Source organism: Mirounga angustirostris, unplaced genomic scaffold, assembly GCF_029215605.1.
Source record: "Mirounga angustirostris isolate CCGP_5_RB_7025 unplaced genomic scaffold, mMirAng1.0.hap1 SCAF_1, whole genome shotgun sequence".
Classification (NCBI taxonomy): Eukaryota; Metazoa; Chordata; class Mammalia; order Carnivora; family Phocidae; genus Mirounga; species Mirounga angustirostris.
Window position 1 is genome coordinate 22,757,032 of NW_026991709.1, and position 12,087 is coordinate 22,769,118.

The window sequence follows — 12,087 nt, forward strand, 5'->3', positions numbered from 1 at the left end:
CTCTCTGTCAAATAAATAAATAAAATCTTTAAAAAAAAAAGTAGTGCAGAAATTTACTAGTGGAAGTGGTAAGGCCTTGATAAACAATCAGAAAGAAATTATGTTTGGCTTATATAATAACTCCAAGTAAAATGATCAACTCATAATACAAGATATAATCAATCATAAAATAAAAGTTTAAATCATAGGTAACCAGGATCATATCTGTAGAGATACTGTTTTATATGAACCATGCCTGAAGATGATACATTCAATAAAATTACAATACGATTTATTAGCATATTTCTGAAAACTAGTTGCATTATAATATAGATTCTTTAGGTAACATTTTTCATTCCACATGGTATGAATATACTTAATGAACTTGTTTTGATACTTCCTTTTGTTTCATACTTTTCCCTAATATTCATTATCATGACATCTCTTTAGCTTTTTTATTATAATTGTTTAATGTCATTGAATTACTCAACTACAGAAAAGAAAAAAAGTTGCTGAATGCATGGTAAAGATCTTTTCTTTGTTTAAAATGCAGAATTTAAAATATATAAAAGTTACATATATATTTTACATGTATCTGATATATTTTGTCATATATATCAGATAATTATTAATGGCAATAAAAGATCCCAGATATCAACCAGACTTTATTTAATACATTACAGATGTTCTAAAACCAGCAGAAAGGATATATTTCCAGTTGGTAAAATTGACATTTGTATTTCTCAGTTTCTCTACCTCGTAAGAAAACTGACCTTGTTTTTGAGAATGCATTGCCTTGTCAAAGCCTCAGATTATGATACTTGGTGTCAAAGTTAAGGGAGGCCATGTGGGAAAGACTGATGGGCAGGTATATCCTGATATAACTGATTAGAAGCTACAAGGATAAATGGGAACACAAAGGCTTAATCCAAGTGTTGCTGACAAGCTAACAACCTGTAAGCTTTTTCAGGAAACCCAGATCCAGTTGTTTGGTGACCTGGAATCAATGTATATATAATATCAGTCCAAGAAAAATAAATAGTTATGACTGAGAGGTTAGTGCATTAGATCATGCAGATTAAGGAAAGGGAGGAGGGAATCAAATGAAAAGTTAGAAAGCTAAAATGCTGAGAAGTTGAAATCCTACTGTCCTTGAAAGATTCTGTCTAAGGTCAGTATAACAAGGAATTCAAGAGCTTAAAAGTCATCATATCTTATCAATTTGCCGGTAAATAAATATAACAAATTTAAAGTCAATGTGAAATAGGCTTACTGTTCTGCAGAGATTTTTAAAGCTTTATAAAAGCATGTTTGTTCTTTAGATCTTATAATAAAAATGCTTAAGCCTTTGGACAGTCAATATTTTCACAGACCAGTCAGTGTTGAATGTGATGTCATGAAGCAGTGGGTGTTTGATTGCCCTTTCCTTTACCCTAATGGAGAATGGCTTGATGTAGCATGGGGACATATTAGACTCATGCAGGTATTAGGCTGACTACAAAAACCTTTGCAAGAAGATCCTGTCATGATGCATGCTTTAAAATCATGAAGGAAGTCATTTGGTTCTGAGCCCAATTCCACTACTGACTGAGATCCTACCGTCTCAGGGCTGAGTGAGTCTCCCAACTCATGAACAAAGACACTTTTATTAAGTTCATAGAAACAAAAGTAGAAAAATAAACTGAAAGAAGGTATAGATAAAATAATCTGTGCTCTGTGAAATAATCATCACCACACATCATTGATCTATGCAAATGGGTATATTATATGGACACTGAGATAATGCAATTGATAGTCCAAAAGTTGTTCATCTTCGACTCTGTTTAATGGCAAAAATACTCTGTATTTAGATACTTATTAATGCTATAGATGCCTTTCCTGCTGCAGAAAACTTTGTTAGGTGCTATGCCTCTCCATATTTCTATGATGTAAAGATGCAACTGTTACCATCATTTTTTTTTTCCTCTAGGTTTTTAGGATCTGTTTTCTAGTTCCTTTTAGTGATTTTTATTTTTTTTTAATTTTTATTTTTTAATTATTTTATTATGTTATGTTAATCACCATACATCATTGGTTTTTGATGTAGTGTTCCATGATTCATTGTTTGCGTATAACACCCAGTGCTCCACTCAGTACGTGTCCTCTTTAATACCATCATTTTAAGATCATTGATACACTGTAACTCAGCCTTGTAGGTGAGAACAATTGGTAATGTTTCTGTTCATTTGTTTGCCTTGATACAACTCAGCAAGAAAATCAGTAGAATTCAAATCACACAATTTTAATTGTAAATAAAATCATCTGTAAATCAAAAGTGTGGAGATCAGACGGTTCATCTTTTTAGGTTAAAAATGGATAACAGAGCTAGCAAAGTATCAGAGCATACCAAATGAAGGAAAATTGAGGTTATTAGATTAAACAATTAAAACAACAATTCCCTCCTCCCCTTAAAAAAAAAATAAAAAATCTTCCACATTTTACTTGGATTATCTGAATGTTTCTAGTGAAAGCTCTTTCTGGCTTAAACGATCAGCATTCTTCCTCTTCTCCCATTACACAGGGCTTGTGAGGAGCTTTGAGTTGTCCCTCTATCTCTGCCAAGAGGAAATTCATTTCTCTAATTACAGTATAATCAACTCAGAATCAAGTTTCCTCATATTCTTCTGTTCTCCATGTCCAGACTCTACTCTCTGCTGACTGAATTTCGCAGCAGAGCAGTTTGCAGAGGAGAGGAGCAGAGAGCTTAAATAGTGGCTGAACTGTTATTAGAGCACTGGGCTACAACACTCAAAGGTAAAGTGGATGAGGGGGCCTCGTGGAGGGCCTTCAAAATTATAGGGGAGAGGCATGTAAGTAAACCTCTTGAAGCAAGTTTTACAAAGTTTATAAACAAGAAGTCAGTCTGTTTTTGAGTCCCGCCTGTAAGGCTTTTGCTACAATAATCCTTATTATAGGGCTTATTAACATTGTGTGAACATAAAGATTATTGTGTGCAATAGAAAAAGCTCCATAAATTAGGACCAATTCAAAGAGAGGGAAAGGAAAAGATTCAGGGGAGGCAAAGCCCGGATCTGTAATTTGACTTGCCTTTCTTAAATGAGAGGATACATACATTAAATCATCCACAATTTCCTGGCATAGGACCAAACACAGGGTTTTTGAATACCCAAGGTAGAGCCTGAAAGCAAACTACCACTTGAAAAACGAAAGGCTGTGTACTCTATAATACACTCATACCTCAAATTATGAAGTTAGTTAATGGACGACTTTTTTTCCCCAAATGTGCTCATACAATAGAACAAAAGAACCACAAACTGAGGTGTGGGATGGGTTCTTTCCCTATAATTTGTTAGAAATTCAAACTCAAAAATTAGGTGAAAGTAGATCTAGATTACAAACTACTACAAGTTCTCTAAGGACAAATGGCATAAATTATTTTACAGTGATATTCAGTTAACATGATTTGGAAATCAAAATGCAATTCTTCTGAAAATTATAAACCACCACGAATTTTTCTGTAACATGGCAACAGGTATAAGTTCTACAAAGAATCTGGTTTTCTTCATTAATTTAATGTTTCTGCCTGATTTAAATATAATTGAGTTTCATAAATGACCATTTTGTCACCTGGCTATAAATGCAAAAGTATAGCAAATATTGAACTGTATAAAAATAATGACACCGAAACTAGCAAATGAAGGAAAACAGAAACTTTTTACATTATTTTTGCAAGTACGGAGATGGTATTGCTAGACAGAAAAATCTGAAGTTTAATTTTCCCTTTAAGAGGGGAATCAGACTTCATTAAAGGGAGTTAATAAAGTAAGTTTTTGTTTGTTCAGATTACGTCTTGTAGATCCCATCCCTTTAGCTGTCAAGAGAAGAAGAAGCTACAGGATATTTATGACCCTTGGAGCAAAATAAATTACATATTTGTAAACTAATTAGGCTGAGCAAAGTTCTAAAGTAAGATTAGATTGAGCCATGATCTTTTGGCTCTCTTAAACCTCAGGACTCTCCATGGGGTTTTCTAGCCAGTCAGTGTAAGAAGGTAAGGTCTCCCTGGATGTAGAACTGCTGTATCACTCACCTGAAAGGCCACTTATTCAGGCTTTCAGGAACCATGAGACAGGTCAGCTAGCTATGAGAAATCACAAAGCTTACCTAGGATGGGACTCATCATTAAAAATTACACTTGCTGCTAATCTCCTCAGATAAATCTGACAATATAATAAAACCCCCTGAAGGTTCTCATTTAAGATTCAGCTTTTGTTCTCTAAACAATGAAAATAAGCCAGAAAAACTCTTTTATTCCTTCTTTTTAAAAAAAATTATTTGTCAGAGAGAGAGAGAGAGAGAGAGAGAACAAGCAGGGGGAGCTGCAGGCAGAGGGAGAAGTAGGCTCCCTGCTGAGTAAGGAGCCAGATGCGGGGCTCGATCCCAGGACTCTGGGATCATGACCTGGGCTGAAGGCAGATGCTTAACCAACTGAGCCACACAGGCGCCCCTTCTTTTTTTTTTTTTTAGAAGGAATTATCGGACTGTCTTCTGTAGGAGTTTGCAACAGGTTTAAATAAAAGTGTATTTTATCCATAATGTAGAATGTTTTCTAGTACTTTCACTCCAGTTATTCCCTACATACATATGAATGACTTGAGGGGTTATTCCAGTGCAGTGTCTTTAAGTTTTAAGAAGTTTATGTAAGTAATCATCTCAGTTCAGCTAGATTTTCATTTATTTTTGAAAAGTAAAACATGCATTTTTGTACAAATCATATTGTTTCAAGATTCCATTAGTTGCAAAAGGATATAATCTCATCTTTTCAAAAGTGCCTAAAAACTTCTGTGAATCATAATATATAACCTGCATGGATACATATACTTCAAGATATATAACATTTATGAATTGATTCTGTATAATACATAATTCATATTGATATGTGTAGATGAAAAGTAGAGAGAAAAATTAATCAAATTATTATGTGGTTTGTGTGGGGCTTTTACTCAAGACAGTATGTTGATGGCAGTATTTTAAGACCACAAGCTCATCACTTCTGAAATTCATAATTTTTTTCTTTATTGTACTGTTTTTATGTTCTTTTTAATCATGATTATAAACTGCATAAAATAAACAATTTAACAAGGGAGTTTTAACTGACATGAGATTTTACACAAGAAATACATACTGCCTCTTGAAATCAAATGGCTTCCCTTTGAAGTATACTCTAGATAAAAACCTTGATTTAAAAACAGGACAGTTTCATCAAAGAATATTTTTTCACAAACAATTCATACTTTTTTCACTTCAAATACATTACTTAGCATATAAAAATTATTCATCCAGAAAATTTCAAATGATACTTGTTTTCAGGACCCATCTAGTACATAAAATATGATGGATCTGTAATTACGAAAATCTCTTTCTATAGTCTAAAACGACAGATTTTTGTAAAATACTCACGAAATCTCTTGATGATTAAAGGTAATCAGAGTATTATTTTTTCACTTATAAATAGACTAAATTCTCAAAATGTCTGTGCCCACAAAACTTTTAATGCTACAAGCTTTTTGTTGCTGTAGCTTTTTGTTTTGTTTTGTTTTGTTTGGCAGGGGTTGTGAGCATAAGTTAAGCTTTTGAAATTAAATGCCACCTCCCCCCCACTGTGCCTATAGAAACTTTAAGCCTTTTTTAAGCCTTAAATATAACCTCTTAATAACATATATATTTTTTTCTCAGTTATTGATTCTGCTCCTTACTTTTGTATTTGGCTGTTTTATTCTTGGAAGTTTTTATTATAAGAATCCGCTGAACAGGACACACACACACATACACACACATATGCACAGAGAGAGAGAGAGAGTCTCCACCCTTTATAGAACCTACACATTTTGAATGCAAAGTAAGAATTCAATAAAGTTTTTGAATTGATATTTTAAAAAATATGTCAAATAAAATATCACTTTAAGAGAAGCTGACCGGGCGCCTGGGTGGCTCAGTTGGTTAAGCAACTGCCTTCGGCTCAGGTCATGATCCTGGAGTCCCTGGATCGAGTCCTGCATCGGGCTCCCTGCTCAGCAAGGAACCTGCTTCTCCCTCTGACCCTCCCCCCTCTCATGTGCTCTCTCTCTCTCTCTCTCTCGTTCTCTCTGTCTCAAATTAAAAAAAAAAAAAAAAATCTTAAAAAAATAAAAAAATAAATAAATAAATAAATAAATAAATAAAAGAAGCTGACCCAGGGGCGCCTGGGTGGCTCAGTCATTAAGCGTCTGCCTTCGGCTCAGTCATGATCCCAGGGTCCTAGGATCGAGCCCCGCATCAGGCTCCTGGCTCCGTGGGAAGCCTGCTTCTCTCTCTCCCACTCCCCCTGCTTGTGTTCTGTCTCTCTCTGTCAAATAAATAAATAAAATCTTAAAAAAATAAAAATAAAAAAAAATAAATAAAAGAAGCTGACCCAAAGTGGACACTGCTAAATCTATAGCTGGTATCCTTTATCACTTATTAACCCTACTCTTTTATTGCTGAACACTGAAAGCACATTTTATTTCTCCAAGAAAAACTTTTTGCTAGTCAGAAAAAAAAAATCCATTATTCAAATCCCATTTGATGGTATTTCATTTCACACTTAGACTAGTCCAGTTTGGTTGCATTCTACATTTCATAAATAAATAAATGGCAGCTCAGAAAGATCAACCAGCCACTAAATAGTAAAGTTTAGATTTAAACAAGATTCTGTCTTAGAGTTAAAGCCTTGCATCTTCCCAGAGCTGTATCCTGGCCTATAAAACCAGAGTACAGAAACCCCTTTGTAAAAAAGGAACTTAAAGAGTTTGCAATCTATATGTAAGAAAAACCTAAATGTAGGAAAAAATATTCTTTTCCCAAAGACACTAATTATATATAAAACTAAAAATGATAAACTAACAAAAATGGTAATACTGTATATGCCTTTTAAGATTTAATTTAAGCTATTAGAGAACACAATCTCTTGGAAAATTCTACTTAACTTACGCATTTCTGGATTGTCATCAGAAAGAACCATGTAAATGCATGCTGATGATCTTCATAAATTCCCAGCACCATACGATAAATACAATCCAGTGATTTTTTCCCTTTAGTTCACAGGAGCACATTATAATAAAAGCAGAAATGTGATGATGGAGATTCAGAGCAAAGTCAGATCAGACTATCTGATCCTGAGTTCTGAGTTTGAGCCTTTTCACTGCACAAGAGAGACATTTCCCAGCTGGTTCTGCTTACTGTGTATTTTGGCCATTTTTTTCTTATTTATTTTTTAAACCAAATCAAACAGATTATTTCATATATCCCACTCAAGCCCATATATCCCTAGCCATTTTTCCAAATAATGAGGAACGAACTGGTTTTGCTCTATTATTTATGTTCTCTATTATTGCAACACACCAAACCATACAGACAGCTTAGAGATTCCCTTAGAATGTACGATTCAGAACCAAGTGCAACTTGGGCAGTTTCCCCCCCCCATTTCTTTTTAAAAAGTTTTCTTTCTCTCTTTTCAAGGAAGTTATGTACTATCTTTTAAACTCATAACGGTACTTAAAATTTCAGCTAAAAAGCCATGCTCTTCTGTAGTTAACCCAGACATCTCCATCAGTTCTAATCAGTTTCTTGATATTTTTCAATGAATTTCAGAACATAGAAACATTCTACTATATCTAAATATTCTGGATCATGTATGTTCCTTTTTTATCTTGTTTAATATATATGTATTTAATTTCCATCAAACTTTAAGTGTTTCAAGTAAATTAATATGAATGCTTGTCATTCATATTTTACAGATATCATATCCCTAAACAACTTGCGACAAAGAATTTATGTGTAAATATGTTGAGTATTTTATAAAAATATATTTCTAGACAGCTATTTTTAAAAGTATCAAATTATTTGACTTAAAGCATTTTAAAATGTTTTTTGGAGTATTTAAATTATGAGGCATATAATTCTATGGCTAAATATTCATGTGTAAATTTTACAAATATTTCATATAAACTGAAGAGGCTCATCTGAACAATTCCACTGGAATCCCTCATGAAAGTTTTTATTTTTATTTATTTTTAATTTTTTTAAAGATTTTATTCATTCGTTTGTCAGAAAGAGAGAGAGAAAGAGAGCACAAGCAAAGGCAGAGGGAGAAGCAGACTCCCCACTGAGCAACGAGCTCTATGTGGGACTCAATCCCAGGACCCTGGGATCACGACCCGAGCTAAAGACAGACACCTAACCGATTGAGCCTCCCAGGTGTCCCCCCATGAAAGTTTTTAAAAAAATCATCTCGGTCTTGAATTTTAAAGCTGAAAGAATAAATGTCTATAAATTAAAGTGTCGATGAATGTGAAGAATTATAAATGGAAAGGGAAGGATTCTAGGAAGGAGTGGATTCCTAGAGGCACCAGGAATCTTGTCTCCCTACCTAAAAAACAATTGTACTGGCAGAATCTGCCTGATGTAAATATTTTGGAACCTTAGAGTCTATTCAAGGCTTGCAACTTCTAGTGGAAGATATGGATGGCAAATTGTGGCCAATTTTGGTAAATTTGGTCAATTTCTGCTGTTAGCACAGAAATAGCTACCCATTCCCACCCCAGCCAAGTAGAAGGCAGCTGCACACATGTTGCTAGAGTGGCCTGCACACAGCATGTGGAAGTCAGTGTGGATAAAAAGGACACTCTCCTCCAAATACCAGGGATCTTGCTCTGATTTTGATCACAGAGCTGCAGACAAGGAGGTGGGCAACCATTGCTGCACCTTCCCTCACTATCGCAAGCCCCACCTCCTCTAGCAAAAGTGATTTCTCAAGGATTTAAAGAACGAGTGCCCTGAGAAGACCTGAAGTTTACATGACAGTCTGATCCTTGGCACAGACATCGCCTACAATAACAATAATTAAAAAAAAACAATAAACAAGAATAATAAGAGTTCATGCTGAGGAAAGGGGAGAACTGATTTCCAGAGTTATCATATTATTAAATTCAAATGTCCAGTTTTTAACACAAATATCACAAAGCATGCAAAGAAACAGGAAATTATGGCCCATTTAAGAAAAAAGTTTAAATTAACAGAAACCTTCCCTGAAAAATATCTCATGGCAGATATACTGGAAAAAGACTTTTGGAACAATCTTCTTAAGATGATCAGAGAACTAAAGGAAGATGTGAACAAAGAAAACAAACAAACAAAACAACAATAAAAAACAATGTATGACCAAAATAAAGAGGGAACATCTAAAAAGAAACCAAAAAGAAATTGTGGAGCTTAAAAGTACAATAACTAAAATGAAAAATTTATTAGAAGATTTCACAGGTAGAGCTGAATGAGCAGAAGAAAGAACCAGTGAACTTGAAGATAGGACAATGAAAATTCTTGAATGGTTGAAGAAAAATGAACAGAGCCTAAGAGAGCAGTGGGACAGATCAAGTGGGCCATAATCATACTGTGGGAGTCTCACAAGAAGAGTGAGAAAGAAACAGAGAGACTATTTGAAGAAATAATTCCTGACAATTTCAGCTATGAGTGTAAACATCCAAGAAGTTCAATGAATTTCACAGTAGCTGAACTCAAAGAGGCCCACACCAAGATACATTATAAATCAAATTTTCAAAAGCTGAAGACCAAGAGAGAATCTTGAAAGCAGCAAAGCAAAGTAACTCATTATATATAAGATGTCCTCAATAACATAATCAGCAGATTTCTCATCAGAAACTGTGGAAGCCAAAAGGCAGAGGGAGGGTTTAGGCAAAGTGCTAACAGGGAAAAACTGTGCATGTTTGACAAAACTGTTTGCCAAAAATGAGGGATAAATTAAGACATTCTGGATAAACAAAAACTGAGCTATTCTGTTATTTCTAGGTTTATTCTGCAAGAAAGTTCAAGGGAGAATTCTAGGTAAAATAAAAGGACACTAGACAATGCATCAGAGTCATATGAAGAAACAGAGATCTCAATAAAGGCAAATACATGACAACTACAAAAGTTGGTCCTACTGCAACAATGATTTGCAACTGCACTCATGGTTTTCTACATGACTTGAGAGGCTATATTTTTTTAAAAAAATATTCTAAAAGCTAGTATTATCATAACTTTAGTCTGTAACTCCAAATTTTGTTTTCTACATAATTTAAGATATTAACACATTTAAAAGAATTATTGGTTCATGTTCTTAGGCACGCAATGCATAAAGATGTAATTTTTTTGATACCAACAACCGAAAAGGATAGGGATGAAGCTATACAAGAGCAGAGTTTTTGTATGTTACTGAAGTTAAGCTAGTATAAATTCAAATTAAAGTGTTAGAACTTTAGGATGTTAAATGAAGTCCCCATGGTAATCACAAAGAAAATAGTTATAAGATATACACAAAAATAAATGAGACAGGAATTTAAACATTTCACCAAAAACAAAACAAAACAAAACAAAACATAACATAACAAACAAACAAAAAAAGCCTGACTAAAAACAAAAGAAGACAGTGATATGGAAAATAAAGGATAAAAAAGCTGTAAAGCATAAAGAAAACAAATATTAAAATGACAGAAGTCCCCCCTTATTGGTAATTACTTTAAATGTAAATGGATTAAACTCTCCAGTCAAAAGACAGAGATTGGCAGAATGACTAGAATCATATTATCCAACTATATGCTATCTATAAGAGATTCATCTTAGATACAAAGACACAAATAGATTGAAAGTGAAAGGATGGAAAAAGATTATCGATGTAAATAATAACCAGAAGACAGCAGGGCTGGTTATACTAGTATCAGAGAAAATAGACTTTAAATCAAAAAGTGTCACAGGAGACAAAAAGGAAATTATATATTAATAGAAGTTTCAATACAACAAGAAGATATAACAATTATAAACATATACATGTTACTACAGACACAATAATGGATAGAACAATCAGACAGAAGATAAGTAAAGAAACAGGAGACTTAAACAACAAAATAAAACTACTAAATTTAGAATACTGTCCAAACAATAAGATTATTCTTTACTGCACATGAGATAGTTTTCCAAAATAGACCATATGTTAGGCCACAAATTAGGTCTCAACAGACTTTAAAAGATAGATATCAAATAAAGTAACTTTTCTGACCAGAACAGTATGAAGTTAAAAATCATTAACCAAGGGAAATTAAAAAATTCACAAAATAGTGAAAATTAAAGATTACCTACTTAAACAAACTAATGAGTCAAAGAAGAAATCACAAGGGTAGTTAGAAAACACTTAGAGATGAATAAAAATGAAAACACCACGTATGGAAAACTAATGGGACACAGCAAAACCAAGGCTCAGGAGGAATTCATAACTCTAAATGCTTACATTAAGAAACAAGAAACATATCAAATCAACAACTTAACTTTACAACATAAAGAACTAGAAAAAGAAGAAATGACTAAACCCAAAGCCAGCAGAGTTAAGAAAATAAGAACAATTAGGACAGATAAAAATGAAATAGAGAATAGAAAAATAATAGAGATAATCAATGATACCAAAAGTTGATTCTTCAAAAAACAATCAACAGGTTAAAAAAAACTTTAGCTACATAGACTAAGATGAAAAAAAAAAAAAGATATTCAAATTACTAAAACCAGAAATTAATTGGAGATATTACTACAAATTCTACATAAATAAAAAGGATTATGAGACTACTATGAACAACTGTATGCTGACCAATTGGAAAACTTAGATGAAAAGGGCAAATTTCTAGATATACAAAACATACTAAGACTAAATAAATCATAATGTAATAGAAAATCTGAAGAGACCTATAACTAGTACAAAGATTGACTCAGTATTCAAAAATCTTCTGACAAAAAAAAAAGCCCTGTACTCAACAGCTTCTGATGAATTATATCAAATGTTTAAGGAAAAACTAATACTGGAGTGCTGGGTGGCTCAGTTGGTAAAGCATCCAACTCTTGATTTTGGCTCAGGTCATGATCTTAGGGTCCTGGAACTGAGCCCTGTGTCAGGCTCTGTTGCCTGGTGGGGAGTCTGCTTCAGGATTCTCTCTCTCCCTCTGCTCCTCCCGCCCAATAAATAAATCTTAAAAATATAGAAAAAGAAAAATT

General features: G+C 33.6%; 1 protein-coding gene across 1 annotated transcript in view; it reads right to left on the reverse strand.

The window, feature by feature from the left end:
* Positions 1–12,087, reverse strand: part of NCAM2 (neural cell adhesion molecule 2) — a 516,332-nt gene that overhangs the window by 56,796 nt on the left and 447,449 nt on the right. The gene's annotated exons all lie outside the window — the stretch shown is intronic.